Source organism: Gopherus flavomarginatus, chromosome 3, assembly GCF_025201925.1.
Source record: "Gopherus flavomarginatus isolate rGopFla2 chromosome 3, rGopFla2.mat.asm, whole genome shotgun sequence".
Classification (NCBI taxonomy): Eukaryota; Metazoa; Chordata; order Testudines; family Testudinidae; genus Gopherus; species Gopherus flavomarginatus.
In genome coordinates this window covers 87,674,711-87,699,669 of record NC_066619.1, presented here as the reverse complement: position 1 = coordinate 87,699,669, position 24,959 = coordinate 87,674,711, and the positions used below count along the sequence as shown (strand labels likewise).

Sequence of the window (24,959 nt, the reverse complement as noted above, 5' to 3'; positions counted from 1 at the left end):
CACTGCTAATCACGGGAAATGATTCAATTATGACCCATTCCTGCAAGATTCTGAGTGTCTTGGGGGAGGTACTGAGCACCTTCAATTCTCATTGAAATCAGTAGAAGTTGATGGTGTTCAGCACATCACACAATCAGATCCTTAGTGTAATGAAAGTCAGCATGTTCTCTCACCTCTGTGGCCTTCCTGGTGTTTTATGCAAACAAGAAATGGAGCCAGCTGACTTTTTCTTCTAGGACAGTGTGCCTTAGTACTATTTTTTAATGTTCAGACTGATTAGTATTATATTCATACAATTTTTGTTGCTTAAATTGCATATTGAGGGGGTTTTGTTCTTAATAACTGCAGGCATTCTGAAGATGTTGCCAGGTAAGCACAAATAGTAATGTAGCAGCCTTGATATATAGGGTTTAATGAGTCTGAGAAAACACAGTAGAGTGCGATTAGGTTGGAAACATTAGAGTTTGATTGAAATATATCCTTTCTACCATATTAAGTTAAAAATAGTCATTTTGGTAGTAAGTAGAATGGATTGTTAGCTGTGACTTTTTTAGCTGTTTTAATGAGTAGTTTGAATACTTCTAAATCTGGGGAGGACTTGCCAATCCCTGTGTAAGATGAGATGGACTAGTTTACTGCTCAACTGACTGTATATATAGATACAGATAAAATTTGCTTTTAACTGATTTCTGAAGATAACTGCCTTTCAGAAAATACCTGAGGAGGGTTAAGTAGTGGTCAGAAGATGGGGAAAAAATAAACAAAGTTGAAACAAATCATATTATACTTTTTTTTTAAACTGGAGCTAAAAGAAATTTTTTGACTGGAACAGTTTTCTGTCAGAACATGCTGATTTGACAGAACTGAAATGTCACCCTGCCTTGTTTCCTGCCAGTGCACTCACTCATCAGCCAGCTGGCAGGCACATTGCCCAGCTCTCTGGGATCCCATGTTCCTTTGGCAGCCATGCTCCTTAGGCTCCCATGCTCTCTAGGATGTTCTCCTGGTGTGCAGGAGGGTTCCTGGGTTCCAGTATTCCCCAGCTGTCTGGCTGTAGGGCTGGCTAGGGTACTGGTCTCCCTGGACAGTCAGCTCCCCAGCTGGCTAGTTCCCCGGGATACACCTTGGCAGGCAGAAGGACCTGGGGCTGTCTAGCTCATTTGCCAGCCTGACAACTCCCTTCCCACAATTTTTCAAAAAATTGCATTCCATGGACAATGTCACATTTTTACTTCTTATTCTGATTCAACATGTAAAAAGTTTTTCTGGAACTGTGACATTGTCCATGGAATGGAAATTCTGGCTTCTGTACAGCTCTAATGTCTATAAAGTGGGGGAAACAATGATAGGAAGTGGCTTATTTACCTATGTGTAGTGATAACCGTTATCGCCTTAAGGATTCTGCCCTCTGCTGAGACAGGCAATCATTGTGTGTTCAGTTCAGACTATATGAGCTTCACATACTGTTAGCTGTCTCCTGGAGACTTTATTTTTGTTTCTTTTTTCTCTAAAACAGAAGATATTCAAAGTGGAAAATACAGTATCTGTGTATTGGGTAGTTTATATTCAAAACATTAGCAGGTTTTTTGGTAACATAGAATATAGTAAAGGTCTCAATCACTGAGCAACCCCTCACATTCTGTAACACCTTACTCAGTGAGTAGATTAATTGATTTCAATGTACAACTGAATTTAAACTTCACTTTACTGTTGGACTAATCATTGAGTACAGGGTACTGCCCTGTGTGAGTAGTGATTGGCCCTGAAGTAACACTATTGTAATAACTTTTAAAGCAGTAAATACATATGGAAACCTGTAGACTTCCAAAACCTATAATTCTTTGATCTCTATAGCTTTATAGCAGAAGCTTAGTATTTAGAGGCTTTAGAACAGAGTCTCTTTTATTAAACACTTCAATATTAAATAATGGTATAGTCAGATCTGGGTGGGGCCTAAAGGAAACACTAGCTGTGAAGCCCTGAAACTTTGGATTCATGCAACATGACCTACTTATATAATTCACCAAGCTGGAAAAAGAAATCCAAAACCCCTCAAACTTGGCAGAAGTTTGCATCCAGATTTGAAATCTGAGGTTTAAGCCAATCCAATCCCTAGATTTGACTACCTTCTACAAGTTATTGCAAGATGAATGCTGGAAAAAAAAATAATGAAGACTGGAAATAGAAATCTTTGAGAAGATTTTCCCTTTCTAGGCTGAGGCAATAATTATCTTCTATAAATGCATATGTACATATACATGTTAGATGAGAATATGCATCAATGAAAAAGCATAAAAATATACTGCACTGACATGGAAGCTAATTTTCAACCAGCCTTCATAAAAACACGTACACATTCTTTGTGTATGCAAACCTTGTATGCAAAATCGGGAACTGTGTGTACACAGGTGGTTAATTTAAAGAATGTTAGATGATGTGATGAATAAATAGATGAAAATCTGACTATCTAGTACAATTGTCATTATTGGACCTATTCCGGTTTCCACAGAAATCGGGATTTTTACCACTCCTTACAATGAAAGAAGCATAGGACCCATTTTGTTCCATACTTCTTAATTTTTTTGCAATTTGTATATCTATAACTTGATAGAAAGGCGTCTTAACTATAGAGGCCAAATTCTAATAAATATAATATAAATTGGCCTTGCTAGGGAGGGAGGGATGAAGATATATATATATTCCAAGCAAAACCAATATTCGGCTTTTATTTAAGCAAAACTCCCAGTCAGATTCCTAAGTAAAATTTTCCATTAGTGGTATGATAGACTTGGTTAAGCAGATTTGTGAACTAATTTCTCAGAGTTGTATGTAGAGGTGGGAAAAATTAGTTAATGTTTTTTCATAAAAATCCATGAGCCACTTTTCCCCAAGTTTTTCGTGATCTCACACTTTTAGGTCCACAAAAATATGGAATCATTGAATACCATAATATACCACTCTATAATTGTATTCAAGCTGTAGTTGCTACTGTGATTCTCTTTCCTCATGTACCTATACACTCTTGGAAATATAGTACTACTGTGATCTTAGAAAGGAAATTTTTCATCTGAAGGATAAAAGCCTCAAATGTTTATATAATTATTTTTTATATAAAAGAATATCTGTCAAACCTTTCCTTAAATGGGGAAAGAAACCCACAATCTTCTAGATGACTAATTAAGATAGTGATAATTTTCCACTGTTCTACTGCAGACCTCTGAAAGTCATCTAGGTTTTTTAGCAACCGAAACCCAAATGATTCTCCCAGACTTCAAGGCCAAAAGGGATCATCATGGTCTTCTAGTCTGACCTCCTTCACATTGTAGGTCACAGAACCTTGCTCACCCACTCCTGCAATAGACCCATAGCCTCTGTCTGAGTTACAGAAATCCTCAAATCATGATTTAAAGATCTTGGGTTACAGAGAATCCACCATTTACACTAGTTTAAACCTACAAGGGACCTGTGGCCTATCCTGCCGAGGGAGGTGAACAACCTCCAAGGTCTTTGCCAATCTCACCTAGGGAAAATTCCTTCCCAGTGCCAAGATCCTGGGCATGTGGGCAAGACCCACCAGCCAGAGAGCTGGAAAAGAATTCTCTGTCGTAACTCAGAACCCTCCCCATATAGTGTCGCATAACTGGTTGTTAGAGATATTTGCGTCAAACAGTCACACTGTAGGTAGCCTCATTAGACCATCCTCTCCATAAACTTATCAAGCTCAGTCTTGAAGCCAGTTTTTTGCTCCCACTGTTCCCCTTGGAAGGCTGTTCGAGAACTGCATTCCTCTGATTGTTAGAAACCTTCATCTGATTACAAACCTAAACTTGTTGATGACCAGTTTATATCTATTTGTTTTTTATCAACATTGGCACTTAACTTCAATAACTCCTCCCCATCCCTGGCATTTATTTCTCTGTCTCTCCTCAGCCTTCTTCTGGTTAGGCTAAACACGCCAAGTTCTTTGAGCTTCCTCTCTTAAGGTAGGTTTCCAATTCCTCTAATCATCCTTGTAGCCCTTCTTCGCATCTGTTCCAGTTTGAATTCAGTTTTCTTAAACATGGGAGACCAGAACTTCATACAGTATTGCAGAAGACGTTTCATCAGTGCCTTCCATATTGGTACTAACACTTCTGTATCTCTACTGGAAATACCTCACCTGATGCATCCTAGGACTGCATTAGTCTTTTTCACAGCTGATTCACATTACCAGCTCATAGCCATCCTGTGATCAACCAAATACATCCATGGTCTTTCCCCTCCTCTGTCGCTTTCAATGATAAGTCCAGAATTTTATAGCAAGAATTCTTGTTGTTAGTCCCTAAGTCGAAGATCATTCACTTTGCACCATTAAATTTCATGCCATTTCTATTACTCCAGCTTTCAAGGTCATCCAGATCTTCTTGTATGATATTCCAGGCCTCCTTCATATTGACAATACCTCCCAACTTTGTATTATCTACAAATTATGTCATGATATCATGGGACTTCTTACTTACTAAACTCATAGCAGGCAATGTTTACCTGACGCCCTTTGCCAAAATGAACCTACTTCTAAGTCATCCTAAATATTCTGCCATATAAAGGTGGTACATATTTTAGGCTCCCTATTTTATAGCCTCCATCCTGTTGTGATCAGTTGTATCCAGATTTAGTTCTGTTCTTCAGTCTATGCTAACATATGGATGTACCTACCGCTGATGACCAGAGTCAAGTTCTTGAACCATAGATTGCTCTCAATATTTACCAATATATTGCAAAGTTACAAAGGTTGCAGCCTTAACGCTTTATAGGCTCTATACAGCCAGGAGGTCACTTTCTTCAGTGTTTGTAATAACCTTAGTCCCAGATTTGGACCTTAGCGTCCAAAATATGGGGGTTAGCATGAAAACCTCCAAGCTTAGTTACCAGCTTGGACCTGGTACCTGCTGCCACCACCCAAAAAATTAGAGTGTTTTTGGGGCACTCTGGTCCCTCTGAAAAACCTTCCCTGGGGACCCCAAGACCCAAATCCCTTGAGTCTCACAACAAAGGGAAATAATCCTTTTTCCCTTCCCCCCTCCAGATGCTCCTGGAGAGATACACAGACATAAGCTCTGTGAAACTACACAGAGTGACTCCCCCTCTCTGGTTCCAGTCCTGGAAGCAAAAAGTACTTTCCTATTCCCCCAGAGAGAATGCAAAGTCAGGCTAGCAATCCAACACACAGATCTCCCCTTGACTTCTTCCTCCCACCAATTCCCTGGTGAGTACAGACTCAATTTCCCTGAAGTAAAGAAAAACTCCAACAGGTCTTAAAAGAAAGCTTTATATAAAAAGAAAGAAAAATAAGTACAAATGTTCTCTCTGTATTAAGATGATACAACACAGGGTCAATTGCTTAAAAGAATATTGAATAAACAGCCTTATTCAAAAAGAATACAAATCAAAGCACTCCAGCACTTATATTCATGCAAATACCAAAGAAAAGAAACCATAGAACTTACTATCTGATCTCTTTGTCCTTACACTTAGAAACAGAAAATAAGAAAGTAGAGCTACTTCTCCAAAGCTCAGAGAAAGCAGGCAGGCAGGCAGACAAAAGACAAAGACACTCAATTCCCTCCACCCAAAGTTGAAAAAATCCGGTTTCCTGATTGGTCCTCTGGTCAGGTGCTTCAGGTGAAAGAGACATTAACCCTTAGCTATCTGTTTATGACAGTGTTGCTACTCAAATTTTACTTCTGTAGCAACGAAAAATTCAGGCCAGGTCTACACTACAGAGTTTTTCTGGCATAGCTATGTTTGTCAGGAGGGTGAAAAATCCACACCCCTGACTGACATAGGTATGCTATCAAGGACCACCTCCTCCCCTCCCCTCCCTTGCGCCACATAGACACAGCTATACTGGTAAAATAGTCATGTCCTGATTTAACTATTGACAAAAGGTCTCCTAATGCACATATCAGATGCATCTCCCCTAGTGGGCTGGTATAGCTATTCCAGTATTGCTGTAACTGCAATATCTTGTTAGTGTAAACTAGCCCACTGTTTGTTTCTAGAATCTGCCATCTTCAAGTTCACTGAGTCAGAAACCACCTGCGATAGTCTCATGCTATTACAGCAGCCACAAATTCCTGGGTCAACACAGAGGAATCATCATAGCAATTTACAGCATTATTACAGCAAACATTATGTTGCAAAAATAACTGTAGACGAAAACCCAAGAAAAGGGATAAATATTTCTTTTGTGTATTTAAAGACCTGGCAGTACTGTGTGCAATATTTAGTGATGTAATAACGTAATTGATTAATCCTTATTTATTTCTCCTTCACTTTCATTAATGTTATGCAGAGTATGTGTAGTCATTTTTCATTTTCTTGTGTGTTAATTAATTAATGAAGTTTTTTCATATATCGTTGACTATCGGTTTTACTTTGCATTCTGTACATCAACCTCCTATCAACTGCTGTGTCTGAGTGGAAAAATCTGTTCAGCTTCTGATGGGGCAAAGGCATCTTTCCTGTGCTTGGATATAATCTATTTTGCTGTTTTTTAATATTTTGTGTTTAATGATTACTGACATATTTGAATTTGAATAGTGGGACAAATTCCCCATCAGGATTCCATAAGCAGAGCACAGAACAAAGGACCCTGGTGAGTGGATGACTGCTAGCTGCCAGAGCATAGCAGCACAAGCCACTTTCAACTCCAACTCCAACTCCATCTCCATCAGGGTGCCAATGGCCATCCTGTACTGCTAGGACGAGGCACCGCAAGGTCAGCCAGGAGATGAGTTGATTTGGCACATCTCCTAGGTAGCCTTCACTGGCAGGATTTCTATGGACTCCCCCAGCTAGAATATACAGCTGCCCTCCTCAGGTAGAAGGTCTGTCAGGGAGCATTAGTTTTATGTCTGCCAGCTATCCCCAGGGTGAAAATGCCCTAAAGGTTATATTTTGACAAAACACTGGATTGATTTACATGTCTTAAGGACTGAATAAACATAAAACTCTGGTGGTGGGCCCACAGAAGATAAGGTGCTACTACGGTTGTTACAAGAGTTTTCTTTTAGTCCTAATACTTATGTTTGGAGAACTGAAGGACCCGGGATATAGTGACGCCTCCAAGTGTGCATTTGTGATTTACATAATAATTATGTCAAGAGCTGAGTGAACTTTTTCAGATGCAACTTCTTTTGCTGAAAAATGCAGATTTGGGGCTAGCAAATCATTTATAGAATTTGTGTTGAATTCATCAAATTATTTCCATGGAAGGGGAGTGATATCTGAAAACCTGGAAATGTTTCATTTCAACACTTTAAAAAATGAAAAGTTTCAACTTTAATTCAAAATGACTTCATTTCAAATTTTACTTTATTTTTTTTAAAGGTAACCCCCAAGACCCTCAGAAAAATTAAACATTTCATTTCAAGTAGAACAAAATGTTTCATTTGATTCCTCCCTTCCCCATTTTTTTTTTAATTTTACTTTTTACCTTTTCCATTTGTAAAAAATGCAGCTTTTCACGTGGGGTTGAAATGAATGGATTGTTTCTATTCAGCCACTGAAACAAAAAAAAAATTGGTTTTCTCATAGCTCCAGGTGTATGTGACGTCTTTCCTACACAGAGTAGAACATCTTGTTTTAAAAGATTTCACATTTTTCCTTTGATCATTAGATAATGTTAACAGTATAGTAACATTATTTATTAGTTACTATTCTGAAGAAATGTAATGAAAACTCTGGCTACATTATTTAGTTAAGACAGTGATCTCTGTACTGGAAAGAAGACATGGGTTGTTATGGGTGGGTGATAAAATTCCTTGAAATAGCTGAAAAAATGCTTTATGATGGGGAGAGGGAAAGATAGCCTAAGAAAATGTACATTCCTTGAAGGACTGTTTGTGCTTTTACCCTAGAGGATTTGATCAAGGACAGTTTCTGATATGACTCCCGTAAACATCAGAGGTGATCTGACATGAGAATATGTGCTGAAAAAAAGAAATATCCAAATTAATAACCATGTTTGAGTATGATATCTGCTTCAGGAATCATCTGAAAAGTGGAAAACAGCATTATTGTTGTGAGCTTTCAGAGGCATCTTTATTGTCAAGTTGTCATAGCACATTTTTGTTTTCTCTTTTAGCACATATTTAAATTAATCCTTGGTTCTATTTACAGCCTACACACTAATGCAACATTTTTTAAAGATTTCACAAAATGCTAACTTCTGAGGTTGTCATGAAAAATAGAACTCGTAAGGGAGCTTCTCAAATATTTTGAATCAAGAGGAGCAGTTTGTTCATATAGGTCAAATCATCCTCATTCTGAACATGAAAATTATCTTCCGTCCAATCCTGTTCCCTCCAATCCCTGAATCTCCCTTCATTTCTGCAAAGAACATGGGAGCTATCTGTGCCATTTTTATGAATACTGTGGGAATTTTATTTGTTGGTTATGAGTGGGTGGCTGCTATATGAAATCCTAAGAGTTAACTCAGTACTAGGGGGTACAGAGGGACTGCAGGAAAGCAGACCATGGTTTTAGATGATGCCTATATTATATTATGTATTGTTGATTGGGCAAATTCCTTTGGAGGTTCGCCAACATCCTGGGAAAGGAGGAAAACCTAGGCAGGAGGTTTGAAACAAAGGAACTTTGAAATTGATAAACAGCCCATGACCTATGAGAGATGTACTGATTGGGGGTCAAAGAGGCAGAAGTTGAATGGATGCAGCCTGTCTCATTCAGCACAAATGCTGAGAGATTCCTGGGCCAAGGGGAGCCACCTTAAATTAAGAAGAAAAGGCTAAATTGAGATAGGAAAATATGCATTTGAACTTTTGTTATTTTAATCCCTTCTCTTTATTTATTTGTTCATAGGATATCTGTTTTGAAGAAACTATCTTGAGTAAGTGCAATTTCACACAGTTAACAAGCTCCTGGAGACAAATCTATAGCAGGGGCCAAATCCCATGGTATCTGCAGAAGTAATATGGTTGGGACACATGAGTTCTATAAGATGGTAACTCAGCCTTAGATTGGGGGTGAATTGCAGGTTTACACTCTGAAATACGTACAGACATGGGTCTGTCACTTGGAAACAGTGCCCTCAGAGACTGACACAGGAGTCAAAAGTAAAACTTATTCCTGAACAATAACCCTTAACTTGCTAGTTTCCCATCACTTGCATCAAACCTTTAACCATCAGTTACAGATTCTGGCCCAATTTCCAAACATGAGGTCCTTAACAGGGCATCTAGATAACACATTTGGATGCTCAAATTTGTTTTCAGAAAAGGCATTCACAAGCCACAAAGCAGATTTGAAAATCTAAATATTGGGGTTTCACATTCTTTCCAGGAATCAATATTTGAAAATTAGGCTCACTGTCAGTGTAACTTTAATAAAATAACTATTTAAATAGGCACATCAGTGGTTTATTCAAAATGACAAAAATACAGTTATGTGGAACATTAAGTAGAGGAAGAAAAATGGAGCCAAAAAGTTGCTAAGAGAACCTTCTAGCCTCTTTGCTTTTCAGAAATGTATTCTTCACTGTGCTGTGTAGGAGTTTCATAGTTAATGAGGTCTTAATAGCATTTTTGGCTCAAGCCTAATTTTTTTTCTGTGTGGCTAATGTACAAAATTTATTCCAGCAAAAATGCAACATAGGAGCTTTTGCTCAACTTTGTATAGATTAAAATTGCACATAATGAGATCTTTCTGTAACAAGCCATTTTTGAGTGCACACATTTTGTGCAAGCAAACATTTGTGCTGTACAACTTGGTTCATGAAAACTTTTGTTAGCCAAAGCAATTTTTTGTATGCAGTAACAAAGATCTGAACAATTCCTTTTTTTCATTATTAATACCACCTTTTTTTTTTACTCTTAAAATGGTATGTTTCCTGGATCAATATGCACTTCCTGCGCAATCATCTTGCACTATACAAAGCAGCTAAGAGTATTACAATGAGAATAAGGATGAGAGAGTATTATTCAATAAGTAATAACAGATGACATGATGTGGGGATAGTTAAGCAATAAGATACAATAAGATGTGGTTATGCTGAAATATTGCCATAATTTATGTGCATTATTAAACATGTCTCCAAGGGTCAGGTGCAGCAGTAAGCTCAAAAATGGTTTTGTTCCAGTATGATAAACACCTAAAACTTTTACATATTCTGACCTGCGATGTTGTGCCAAGATATTATTCCATATATTGACAAATCTGAATTCAGGATTTCTGAATACCAACATATTAATGTATTGTACTTGCAAATATCTCTTGACGTTGACAACAATATCCAATACATTTCATTGCAGCTCAGTCTCTCTTAGTATTGGGAGAAATGATTGATTGATTGATAACAGGTGATAATGACTGAATTAGTGGATTTGACAGTTTTACCCACAGACAATTAATTCTTGAAACAGTATATAAAATCTGGAATTTCATTGACTGTTAAAGCCCTAGGAACATAAGAATTTCCATGCTGGACCATGTCTGTGATCTATCTAATCCAGTATCCTTTAACCAACAGGGGCCAATACCAGATACTGCATAAGAAAGAGCAAGACATCTGTAATGGACAGTTATGAAAAACCCAGTCATAAGAGTTTTACTAAAGTCAGGTAGTTATTGATTGACTTGTGCCCTGCCCATGATGATTTGTATCATTTTTATAAATTTTAAAATAACTGTGGACTTTAATATTAATTTGTGTCTAATCTGAATGTACTTTTGGTTTTAATATCTTGTGGCACTAGGTTCCACAAATTAGTTGTGTCGTGTGTGTATAAAGAAAATATGTTTTATGAGTTTTACATTTGTTTCCTGTTAATTTCACTGGACACCTCCTTGTTCTTGTATGAGATAGAAATGGCAAATGGGAGCCTCTGAATTACTTTTTCTGAACTGATCTGTATTTGATGGATTGTGACTTTTTTTAAATTAGCTGCTTACATAGTTTTAGCATGCAAGTCAGGCCATAAATATCTATTGAAATTCCCATTTCATAGATAAAGGGGGTGGGAAATTGAAAAATTCTTTGGACCTTTATGGCAAAATGGCTTCTGAATACCAAACAGCCATTTGCAGAATATAAATTGCCAAAACTAAAGGAAAAAATGCTGACAGAACTTCCATTGAAAACATGTCGCAGTGAAAGACAAAAATTAATTTTAAAATCTAACAAACACAGCCATACTTAATAAAGAGAGTGAGCTTGAAAATCAATAAAAAGTTAATTTTGATTAACCTTTCCAGTGCCTGTAGCTCAGCCTTATTTGGCCTTCTGTGATGTGAACTCCAAATGGAGTTTTTATTAAAGAAGCTCCAATTTACTCTAAATTGATGAATATATTCCCAAGATTTGTTTCTATAAACTAAAACTGTACATGCTAATTAACAATGTGGAGCTTGCTTCTAGCATTCCCACTCACAATAGTACCTTTGTGTCCCTGCTGAAAGGAATGGAGCTACTCATGGAGAGAAGTACGCTTCTGCCAGTGTAGTGGCAATTAATTGATCTTTGACTATTAGCAGTAAATATGCCCACTGGCCTGTGATGGGATGTTAGATGGGGTGGGATCTGAGTTACTACAGAAAATTCTTTCCTGGGTGCTGGCTGGTGAGTCTTGCCCACATGCACAGGGTTTAACTGATCAACATATTTGAGATCGGGAAGGAATTTTCCTCCAGGGCAGATTGGCGGAGGCCTTGGGGGTTTTTCGCCTTCTTCTGCAGCATGGGGCACGGGTCACTTGCTGGAAGATTGTCTGCACCTTGAAGTCTTTAAACCACAATTTGAGGACTTCAATAGCTCAGACATAGGTTAGGGGTTTGTTATAGGAGTGGGTGGGTGAGATTCTGTGGCCTGCATTGTGCAGGAGGTCAGACTAGATGATCATAATGGTCCCTTCTGACCGTAACGTCTATTTATCTATTTATTTAGTGGTAGCAGAATCCTGCTCGTGGTATACATCTCTCACTCAGTATCCTTATTATCTGTATTATTGTGGAACCTAGAAATAACTATCAATATTTATTGGGAGAGGAGAGAAAAAGGACCAATATGTTATGTGCTGTGCCAATGCAGCAATAGACCGTAAACTCTTCATGGCAGAGACTAACAAATGAGTCTGGGGAAAAACAAAAGGAAGAAGGAATGTAGGGGGAAGGAGGATGAGTATAAAGAACATATCGCAGTTACTTAGGTAGCTATTGCACAGCTTGATGGTTCCAAATGGCCTTTAAAAATTGTTGGCTAATTCAGCATATAATCCAAGTTTCTGCTGTTAGCAGGAACATGTATATATGACAATTCCATATTGATTGCATAGTCAGAAAGATAAATCTGTTAAGAGAATGTATATCAGCAAGAACTTCCCAGCCACCAGATAAAGAAAAAGGTTCTTTATATCCTCTGCAAGAAATATATTTCAAAGTCCAAGTTTTTAAAAGTAACCTCTGCTCTTTTACGTTTTTGCCAAAGCCCGGTGGGTAACCTGACTGCTTTTAAATGTCTAACTCCTAGAATATAGGACATGACCTATACACAGTGCTAAGCCAAAGCAGCCTCTCTAGTCCTACTCCTTCTCCTCCTGTATTCTATTTATGCTTTTCTCCTTCCTGATCCCTGGGTATAGGCATGCAGAGAGTTCACACGGGATACTCATTGCTCTGCATAAATCCTCTGCATCTTGTCTATCAAGCTCCTTAAAAAAAGAGAGAGGGAGAAACAAAACTGAGAAGTAACATAGGCCAGTAAATAACAGCAGTGAGTTCAGAGGTTGAGAAGTAAAAGTTTGTACGATGAATCTTACATCCTGAAGAAGAATGCAAGCTATAGCAAACCATATAATGGCCATTCCACCAATTGGTACATGTAAAAAAAGGTAGTAGTAGAATCATATAGTGATGGCTCATCTGCACTTGTAGTAGTGGCATACATTTAAACAAGAAAATGTTCCCAATTTTGACTCAATTGCAATAAAATATATTAAATATTTCAGAATTTACACAACATAACAAAACAATGGGGCCAATCAAAACATAACATATGGATAGGTCTACAGATCGTGGCTATCTGGTCCCAGGTTTCATATGATTATCTGTTCAAAGTTACACTTCTGAACTATTTTAAGGTTTGTCTCACCATCTCGGTATGGTTACTCAACATGGTGATGACTCCTCCCCCCATAATGTTATCAGTAATATAGGGAATGCATTTTTCTTCTTTAAACTGGTCTATTCAGACATTACTAACAAAAACAAAACCATAATATTTTCTAAAGATTCACCATTGCACTTAGCAGGCAATATAAAATGAAATGTATTAAGTGATCTTGAATTGATGCTTCAGTTCTTTATATTTTTTGTAGTATCAATCAATGTACAATCACCAAGTCATCTCAACAAAATTCAAGATAAATTTGTAGGACTATCAAATACTTACTTTTTTTTTATGGCACAGGTATCATTGTGATGCACTCTAACAAATTAGAGATTAATATTTCTGTCCTTTTAAAGTATAAAAGGTTTACGTCAAGTTACAGTGAGTGAAGGGTGGGGCCTCTTAAGTCTGGAGCTTTGGTTTAGATAAAACAGCTTATCTGGGTTTTTTGTTTTGGTTTACTCAGAACTGGAGGGTAAATGTGGCAGAAATATAACTTCATAGAGGATTCTAGGGACTTCTTATTTCCCTCTAGGTTGTAGACAAAACTGAGAATTGGTATTTTTGCACTTTTGCTTCTAAGAGTAATCAAGTTTATGGACTGAAGAGGTTTTAAAAATAATTAAACATTTCTGAATCTCGTCATATATTCATATCACATTTGGTTTAAGCTTTGAGTGATTGACAGGGTCACTTTTATTTTATTTGTACTTGTTCAACCATCTTAAATACAGTGACATAATTTTGCAGGCTATGTACTCACTAGATCTATAGCAAACAAAATTAAGTGTTCACTGAATCTGATTCTTGTCAGCTAGATTATAGTTCTTCATTTCTCTTCCTTCACCTATGTGACTGGGAAAGAAGAAGACTATATCCAAATCCATGACAGTGATGTACACTCATCTTTCCTTAGATTCGACAGTCAGCTCATGTAGGCAGTAGACTCAAGTCTCCCACTAAATTTCAGGCCATCCTCCAATTGTGCATACTCAGGAATTCGGATCTCCCTGGCTGCAGGTTTCATGGATCCCAGCAGCTGGCTCAAATTCTACTTAGTCTCTTTGTTATGCCACAATTTTACCGTAGGTATAAGCCATATTTTGAAAGGTATTTAGGCATCTAAAGATGTAGCAAAGTGCCCAGTGGGCTTTTCCCAGACTGTTGGAAAGAAAGACAAGATGCAATGGATGTGGTTTAATTAGTCTACAATCTTTATTATTTAACTCATCTGGGAACTAACATAATTCATACAGTGCAAGTCATAATGCTTTCCTTAATTATTTCCACCTGGCAGAAGGCTGCCATCAGCCCTCCCACACCTCCATAGCTTGTCCCAGCCCATTTCTGGAACCCCACTGCACTTCCCTCATGTGAGGTTTAAGAGACAAGGGAAAAGGGATGTCTTCTCACTGTACTGAGATTACACATCTAACTCCCCGCATGCAATTAGGAGCATAGGTGCTTTTGAAAATCCCACTACGCATTCATCTGAATCTTTATAAATTTGTCTCATGATGCTTTGATTTCATAACAGTGGAGTATTGGCTAGGTGAAAATCTGCTGCACTATATATGGTGTTTTGTGTTTTCTTGGAGTGTAGATAGGTGTATAGATTTTTGTTTTAAGATGTGAGTTGTTCTTTAAAATGATTTTCATTAGAACATTTACAAATCAGAAAAAAAAATAGCTTTGCCAAAACTATCATTAACCTGATAGTCTTCTACATTGCAGACAAGCACATTTGCAGTAAGTCACGGGTGCTTATTACAAATTGGTGGAAAAAGTGATTAGGAGGAAGGATGTGATGGTAACAGATATTATTATTCTGGAATAAATCCACGGTCTGCCTAGCTAATGCTCTGCTACTGACAGTGACCTATCACCAGTACTTCAGTGGAAGGCAAAAAAAGCTTGACAATTGTCATAAACAGATAAGAAAGAGTTAATAGAACAGAAGTACTTCATGTCTCTTTTGCCTGTAAAGGGTTAACAAAATCATTGAGCCTGGTTGTCACCTGGCCAGAGGACCAATCAGGGGACAGGATACTTTCAAATCTTGAGGGAGGGAAGTTTTTGTGTGTGCTGTTAGATTTTGGTTTGTTCTCTCTGGGTTCTGAGAGCGACCAGACATGCAACCAGGTTTCTCTCCAATCTCTCTGATACAGTCTTTTATATGTCCAGAATAGTAAGTACTAGGTTGATAAAGCGAGTTAGGCTTATGTTTGTTTTCTTTATTTGCAAATGTGTATTTGCTTGGAAGGAGTTCAAATTTGTATTTTGCTGAAAAGATTTTAATTTGTACTTGTATACTTAGGCTGGGAGGGTATTCCCAGTGTCTATAGCTGAAAGACCCTGTAACATATTCCATCTTAAAATTTACAAAGATAATTTTTACTGTTTTTTCTTTCTTTAATTAAAAGCTTTTTTTGTTTAAGAACCTGATTGTTTTTTTTATTCTGGTGCGACCCCAGGGGACTGGATCTGGATCCACCAGGGAATTAGTGGGGAGAAAGGAGGGAAAGGGGAGAGAAAGGTTAATTTTCTCTCTGTGTTAGGATTACTTTCTCTCTCAGGGAGAATCTGGGAGAGAGAGAGAGAAGGAGGGGGGAAGGTGCATTTTCCTCTCTGTTGTAAGATTCAAGGAGTTTGAATGACAGTAATCTTCCAGGGTAACCCAGGGAGGGGAAACCTGGGAGAGGCAATGGTGAGGGAAAGGATTTACTTTCCTTGTGTTAAGATCCAGAGGGTCTGGGTCTTGGGGGTCCCCAGGCAAGGTTTTGGGGGGACCAGAGTGTACCAGGCACTGGAATTCCTGGTTGGTGGCAGCGCTACAAGTACTAAGCTGGTAATTGAGCTTAGAGGAATTCATGCTGGTGCCCCATCTTTTGGACACTAAGGTTCATAGTGGGGAATTATACCATGACAACAATGCATTTAGTAAATGAGATACCATACTGTGAGGGAAGATGTCTTCCTGGACAAGGCTGAGAATCTCCTTTATGAAATGGGAGTACTATGGTTTCTAATAATCCTGTAATGTTAATATTTTTTCTGAAGATTCTATTTTTATTTCTGTGGAATTTCTCTTAATTTTACAAAGACTTTTACCTTAGTAATATCTTCTGAGAAACAAGCTAAATATGGACTACATTAGCAAGAAAATTCTTCTATCTGTTTTAAACTGATTAACCATTAAATTTAATTAAATATCACATTTTGTATATATTCTGGAAAATCTGATTAGCCTTTCCTAGATCTTTCATAATTTGACATCCAATATTTTTCTGTAGTATTTAATCTTCCCTTTCTCTTTTCTATACTTAATAATCCCTGACTTGGAAATTATTTAAAAATAAATTTCACTTTCACCCACTTCTAATCAAGGTCAGTGACCTCTGAACTCTTCTGTTTCTGCTCTACCTTTTCCAAGATATGTGACCAAACTGGAAACAATATTCAAGGTGATGATGTACCAAGTTATTGATACAAGCTTAATGCCATTATAACATTTTCTGTATTATTCACTGAACATTCCCAGTCTACATACTGATCCTGGGCCAGCCTGCTATTAACCTCTTTTCACTGAGAGAATTGCCTATTTCTTCTCACACTTTGCTTCCTATCTCTTAAACAGTTTTTAATTCATATCAGAACTTCACCTCTGACACTGTGATTGTTGCCAAGTTCCCTTAATGGCCTCTTCTGAGAGGCTTTTATCACAATTTGTTGGGAAGTCTAAGTAAATTACATCTACTGGTTCCCCTCCTTTATCTATATATTGTTAACTATTCCAAATAATTTTAACATGTTACAACATAATTTACCCTTGCACAACATGATGGATTGTCCCAGTCATACTTATAGAGGAGCTTGAAATCACATTCATGTTTTTTCTGAATTCTTTTTCCTTGATTCTCTGGAGAGGCTTAATAAATCTAATGTTTCATTTTTATCCTTCTTAGGTAGCGGCTGATAGTCTTAGAGAGATAAGCAAGAGTAACTGGAATTTAGAGATCAATATCGGTAAATAATCAGGACCCAGATTTTTCAGCATTACACTAGGTGTTCTTAATTATGTACATTTGCATGAGCCTAGAATATGTACATAAAAACTGGATATCTGTTCTTGAATGGCGTATTAATCGTGTGTACATGGCCACTTACATACACAAGGTCAGAAAGGCATTTATATCTATTTGATACTTCACATATGTCTATCAGTTGGTTTCCTGCAAATATATGTGCAAAATCACATTCCCGTATCAATATCTGTCCCCTGAGTTTGTTAGTAGGGCACTTAGTTTTGAAATGGTTTACAGAGTAAACTTAGCAGGTTGATTTCTTCATCTGAACTAATTTTTGTAAAGCAGTTAGATCATCATGAAATCAAAATGAAATGTAGAATCCTAATTTTGTCATGGTCATTTTGCACAGGCTTTGTGATCAAAACAAATTCTAGACACAGAAATTTGAACTCCAGTTTTTCAAAAACACTTCAGACATTATTCATGGTGAAAAGTGCATTTTAGCTTTATAACTCCAGGTTGATCATTGGAGCAAAATGAGTATGCTTTTCCTCTAAGGATTAGTCAAAAAAAGCATCTTGACCATTAGAACCAATTATTCCATGTGTGTGCCGAATTTTGTGGGGAAGAGAGGGGTACACCAGGGCTCCTCCTCCCACAGACATACAGAGGTAACCATAATTTATCTTTAGGAAATAAAAAGTACAGGGTATGTGTGTGTAGATGTGTTTGATGTGGAAGTAGACCTTAAGGTAGCACAGAGAGCAGTGCTAGTGACTCAGTAAGACATGTTCTTGATAGTAATGAATAACGGTCCCTGTCCCTGCATTTCAGCAGAGTGGTATTAAGCACACTTCTCATGCATTTTCAGTAGAGTAACAACAGTTACCACCTTCTCATGGCTGGGGGCATTATGCTTGACAAAGCCTCCCCTTGTGCACTGTCATGGTATAATTCCCCACTCTGAACCTTAGCGTCCAAAAGATGGGATACCAGCATGAATTCCTCTAAGCTCAATTACCAGCTTAGTACTTGTAGCGCTGCCACCAACCAGGAATTCCAGTGCCTGGTACACTCTGGTCCCCCCAAAACCTTGCCCGGGGACCCCCAAGACCCAGTCCCTCTGGATCTTAACACAAGGAAAGTAAACGCTTTCCCTCACCATTGCCTCTCCCAGGCTTCCCCTTCCTGGGTTACCCTGGAAGATCACTGTGTGATTCAAACTCCTTGAATCTTAAAACAGAGAGGAAAATGCACCTTCCCCCCTTCTTCTTTCTCTCTCTCCCAGATTCTCCCTGAGAGAGACAATAATTCTAACACAGAGAGAAATTAGCCTCTCTCTCCCCCTTTCCTCCTTTCTCCCCACCAATTCCCTGGTGAATCCAGATCCAGTCCCCTGGGGTCTCACCAGAATAAAAAAAACAATCAGGTTCTTAAACAAAAAAAAGCTTTTAATTAAAGAAAGAAAAAAACAGTGAAAATTATCTTTGTAAATTTAAAATGGAATAGGTACAGGGTCTTTCAGCTATAGACACTGGGAATACCCTCCCAGCCTAAGTATACAAGTACAAATTAAAATCCTTTCAGCAAAATATAAATTTGAACTCCTTCCAGCCAAATACGCATTTGAACTCCTTCCAACCAAATATACATTTGCAAATAAAGAAAACAAACATAAGCCTAACTTGCTTTATCTACCTAGTACTCACTATTCTGAACTTATAAGAGCCTGTATCGGAGAGATTGGAGAGAAACCTGGTTGCACATCTGGTCCCTCTGAGCCCCCAGAGTGAACAACAACCAAAAACTAACAGCACACACAAAAATTTCACTCTGTTAAAATCTGAAAGTATCCTGTCCCCTGATTGGTCCTCTGGTCAGGTGACAGCCTGGCTCACTGATCTTGTTAACCCTTTACAGGCAAAAGAGAGATGAAGTACTTCTGTTCTATTAACTCTTACTTATCTGTTTATGACATGCACAGTTTGTCACTGCCACATAATTTTCCTTCTAACTTTGAAGCCAGAAGTAATACAAAGGCCTTAAAGAGGGAGGCTGAGGATGAAATTTCAGCCTTTATTAGGATCACTAGTCAACCATTTATTGTTGTTTTTAATATGCTATATATATAACTATGCTCCTCTTCTAGCTGTGACTAGCCCTTTTGTCTGTCCATTCTCCGGTGGTTGGTTGGATTGTGAGATCATGTTGTTCTAATCAGATTATGGCCCGTCCTTTTTATCAGACCTGCTTTCAAAAATATACAGACATTATAACTAAGCTGTTCAGGTAAACCAAACCAATTTCATGAACCTGTCTTAATATTTTTTTTCTTTCATTTTTGTGACATTAATTGGTAATGGAAATAAAAAGTCTTAAGGAGATTATTGTGAAAGACCTTGAAAAGTAAGAAGGTTTAAGGTTTTATTGAAGTTAAATGTTAAGTTTTGTCAATGAAACTTCTGCATAAATTATTCATGGAATACTATAGTGCATGAATAATTCAAGCTGTATCTTTAATTAGACACATGAAAAAAGTTCAATAGCAGCCTGTTGGTTCTTTAATGATCTAGAAGCAGATCAGATTTGAAACACAAAGAACACTTGCTCAAAGTGAAATTTGCAGACAATTATTAAACATCTCATTGTAATTGAACTGCTATCAGTACTGTTTATACCCACAAACATACAGTTCATTATGATGTATCGTGTATATAATGAAATGCCAACAAAATGGAGTCCAACAATGAGATTTTTAATGAAAATACTGTGGCATTTATAGAACTAGAAAAATGAGCCATGAATAATAAGCTTTTGAGACTTAACAGTGCAAAATGATGGAATATTGTATATCGGCACATACTTACCATGGCTGGTTACTGTTAATATAGTTCTGAAAGTTTGCATAAAGAAATAACCTCATTACTGGAGTCTTACCCTTCTTGGTTTTGCTCTAATATAGTCTGAGGTGTTAGGGTTAAGGTTTTCTTACTGTTTTAAGATGACTGATACCTGTCTAGGCATAAAAATCCCAGAAACTATATAGATATAGCCACTAGATCGCAATGCAAATAACAGATAAGTGTACTGATGATTTTCCCCTTTGGGGTGCCTGGAACACTGGTCTACTGAGGAACAAGAGAAAATCAAAGTAAAAATATTTTTCATACCATTTCTATATATTCTATGGCTGTTAATATATCATCAGAGTATCCATTTTCCAGAGGCAGGTGCCCCACATCTAATATTCCAGACCCTGTAGTGCTTGTTCAAACCGGGTATTGCAAAGCAACAGTAGCAGATCTTCAGGAAAGTCACCCAAATTTAACTGAAAAGGCCATGCAGAGAAAGCAGGGGTGAGAAGAGAATATTCAAAAGAATATGTACATCTACCGAGGAGTAGTGTTACAGTGCCTCACCTCAAATTTGTCTCTAGAGCCCCCCAATATTCTAAGCACAATCTAAGTGTAGTGTGATATGAGTTTTCATTATAACTGTTCTATGAGGCTGATGAGATGGCTATGGTTAGGCTGCTTTTGCTGGAAGTATTAGAATCAGTCAGTGGAAAGGGTTAGGAATTAGGAGATATTAGCAAAGAACACTAGAAGCCAACCCTGTCTCCTTCAGGTGATGTAGTGCCCGGAGCTCAGAGTCTGGAGGCCACAGACATTCTTGCAGGTGGTCTTAATTTCAGGAGTATAGCAGGGCTTGGGGACATAGGAGCTGTGCTGTCAATGCATTCCTTCTAGCAGCTTCCCTCCACGCCTCCATCTCATCAATGCTGTATGATATTGGTGCATGATGAGGGAACCAAAATACATTTATGTTGAGCAATCACTATTAAACTTGCCAAGAATCCCTGTGACACAGTTTGGGAGCAAGCCTCACCTCTTTGCTTCCTAGCCTCACACCCCTCTCTCTGAAGAGCACCTAGAGTGCGTATCAGGGTGATAACACACCACATTTGTGTTTACCCTATACCCAACTTCATTCTATTACTCATTTCCATTCATGGTAGAGGAGGCAATGATCAGGTCACCTAAAGGGAAAACAAAATTATAGCCATTCCTTGCATTGCTCAGCCTATATGTGTAGTTGGTAAATTCTAAAAACTATTTCCCGAAAGGCAAAATGTTCCATATTCCTGGAAGTAACTGACAGCTATACTAGGGAAAGGTTTTTTTCAACTGCTGCTTTAACAGTCAGATGAAAAAATGTTACTCAAATAAAATTTATTGACAAAGTTTTATGGAATTTTTTTACTGCGCACCTTCTGATACTGCCTTCAATTTACTGCCTGACATGGAACAGAAGATTGGCATGGGTAACATCTGATGTTTTGTACCTTCTTTCTGCATGGATAGAGACATTTTAACCTATGCTTGCTTGTTTTATTGAAATGTTCCAGCAGTTCTTTAGAACCTAATACACTAGTAAATCAATAATCACAGGAAAAGCCTAGGTTTCTACACTTACATCAACAAGAAAAAAAAAAAGACTTAGGCTGGCAGCTCATATTTCTTTAGGCTTTGCCTATTTTTTCTTTGACTTTTGGGAAAATAATGCACTTGGTTTTAAAAGTGAAATTAAATTAATTATAACTAGTGCAGTAATATTACTATTTGCAAAATGACCTCCATTCCAACTGTTTTCTGATGCTGTTTGAAGACTCAGAAGCCATTTTGGTCTGCATTGTTGCAACCTGCTACAAAGTAGAGAGACATGCTGTGCTTTCTCAGAACATTTGTTTTTGTTGTTTCTTGTGTTTTCTTAAACTAAAATGAAAATCAGAAAGTACATATTTGTTCCTTGAATTTGGTAACATCTACGGGCCAGATTTCACCAGCGTACTCTAGCTACATTGCACAGCTTCAGTGACACAAAAAAACTTGCAAACTCACAGTCTAGTTGATCCAAGTTTGTGTCACCAGAACAGCAGAAGCATCTGAAGCATGCCAGTAAATCTGACTTCTGCTAATGCCATTCTGACACTTTTTTTTTTTGTCTTGTGGGTTGCAGTGTGAGGAGAAAGAATGACATCAATGCGTCTAAAACCAGTCCTTTCCTATCTTTGTATGGATCTCATATTAATATTTGTGGGTATTATGTGGATATAGGATAATGTCTAGATTGAGGCTTGTATAAATTTGATACTAATTTCACAGGATTATATAACTGATCTGGGAAATAGCATATCCTTTCTCTTGAGAGAGGAAAAAAATGTGTTACTTCAGATACAGAAACAAACATTTATATGTCAGTATTAATTTTAAGAAATAATCAAAATTTAATCAGTGATTTGAACAGCAGGAAAATAATAATGCATTTTGAGCCTGACTGACTAATCTCACTCTCCCATTTTCTCTCTCTCTCTCTCATTCTATGCCTTCAGGAAAACCAGTTCATCACTGGTTCATCAAAGATGTTAGTTTTCTAGGTCAGAATGTTTTTTCTTTTTTTATAGTTTTGATCCATAACATGAGCAAGATGAGGTGATCTGTAGTGTCACTAATGCTCCAGCTGGCATAGCCTCTCAACAGAAAATATTATAGAGCTATTTATAACAAAGAGAATGTCATCCTAACTGTTAGACATCTGAAGGAAAAAGCCTAAATAACTGCTAATGCATCAAAACACATTCACAGTAAAAATGTATCTGCAGGGAGTGTGTGTATGTGGGTGTATGTATGTATGCAATGTAGCTGTAAGATCTTGGCATCTTTCAAGCCTGAAAGGCTGTTCTTTCCCCATTTTTCTCCTTTTGTTTTCATGGTATAATAAGTTTTAGCTTTAAATAAAAATCATATAAATAAAAGTGGTGCTTCTTAGTAGGTTCAGTAGGTTTATCTGTTCCAATATGTTTATACAGTGAGGGGGCTTATTAGCAGTAAGATATATCTTACATGAAGGATTTTTGTAGTCTCAGTTGATTGCTTTATCTTCACAGAATGTATCAAAGATCAAGATGTCAAGAAAACATAAACAAACTGTAACCTGATAGCTCATTTGGGTTCAGACACATTTATTTGGCTCTAGAAGCCGTATAAACTTTAAAATTGTCTGCTAGTCTATATCTCTGACTGTTAAGTTGTAGGTAGGTCTCTAGGTAGTACTAGCAGTTAGGAAGTTGTACATATTTGATTCCATTTGACAACATTTTTAATATCATGTGCATAATTTAGAAAGTGATATATTAATGATATGTGTGCTTGGTAAAATGACCAGCTTTGCTCTAATTTTCTGTTGTCCACTCCGATAAACTAAATGTGCTTTTTGTGCTTAAAGGATTTCTCAGAATTGACACACTATCTAGTTGTCTCAGTCATAGTTATTCTCTCTTTAAGTAATGCTTGTGTTCTTATTGTTTGATCCTGATATTCAGCTGCTCTGTGCTACATGATTGAGACATAGTAGTCTTAAAACAGTCGCATTGGGTCACAGAACAATCACCCCTGTTTAGGAACTCGCTGGTGGCACAGATCTGTCATAGTATTTCATATGTTCTGCCTCTATTTGCCTGAGTAAGGGGCCATGGCTGTAGGAGAATAAGGATTCATTATGAAATGATAATTATCACAGTGCAGGGCAGCTGTATATGTATTGGGCCCTTGCAATGATCAGAAAAAGAGGTGGTTCTAGGCATATGGAAAAAGAGCACCATTTTGTCTGTGGTGCTGTCTTGGTGACCAAATCTCTATTGCAAAGAATAGAATTAGGTAAATTATCTGTAGAGAACAGTCATTTGATTACTTTTGCCCTCTGTTCTTGATTGGTTCACAAACAGACTTTTTTTCTAACAAATCTGCTCATTATTCAGTGGCATACATTGGATAGAGATCAGAACATGGCATGTCAAAAATTGTTTCTTTTTAGTGTATAAAAAATATTTTTTCTGGTTATTTACCGATCTCTTCTCAGGAGTAATAGCCATAAAGTGGGTTTACAAAGAGGAAGGGTGGTCTAATGATTACCGCAGTAGGACATGGAAGACCTCAGTTCAAGTTCCTCCTCTGGTACTGGCTTCTTGTGTGACCTTGGTCTAGTCACATAGCCACTCTGTAACATGAGGATAACAACACTTTTCTACCTATCAGGTATGCTGTGAGGAATAGATACATTAAGGACGGTGAGATGCTCAGATGGTACAGTGGTGAGAGCCATATAAGTACCTTAGATAAATAGCCTTTTATGGCCTGTTAAGGATGAGAAGATTGAGGAATGCAGCACCCTATTGGCCACCCTTGCATGTCCTTTAAAAATAAGATGGGCACTGGCCAAGTCCATTGAATCCAAATCTAATTAAGGTTGAATTCCACTTTCCAGTGAATCTCTATTGACTTCAATAGAGGTATGAGAAAGTTGACATCAGCTGAGGATCTGCCCCAGAAACTTGAACATTTCATAAATGAGGAATAACTAATTTAGTGTTGAACAGTAATAGACAACTCTTCAAATCCTGAGGCCAGATTCTCATTTACATTACATTCACATTGATTATACCAACTGTACGGCCTCTTTACACTTAGAGTGGTAAAAGAGCAGAGGTGAGAATAGGTCTTTAGAGTTCAAGTTTTATTGAGATAAAGATCCAACAATTATTAACTTTGTTCAAAGCATGAAAACCTCTGACTATAAAAGTAACAAGAAACTGTGTGAGGATACTGCAGCTTATCTTCTTTAGCAACATATTGCATTGCTGTCACACACACAGCAAAGAGTCACATCCCACCTACTTAGGAAAGACTTCTGAAAATACACATCTGCTT

At 37.6% G+C, this 24,959-nt stretch overlaps 1 protein-coding gene across 1 annotated transcript in view; it reads left to right on the top strand.

Annotated features, from left to right (window-relative positions):
• The window catches only part of LRRC2 (leucine rich repeat containing 2), an 865,563-nt gene extending 847,374 nt beyond the window's left edge, over nucleotides 1-18,189 (top strand). The window contains exon 10 of the mRNA XM_050945919.1: nucleotides 18,178-18,189. The gene's annotated coding sequence lies outside the window, so the exon portion shown is untranslated. The remainder of the gene's footprint in view (nucleotides 1-18,177) is intronic.
• Nucleotides 18,190-24,959: the final 6,770 nt, after the last annotated feature.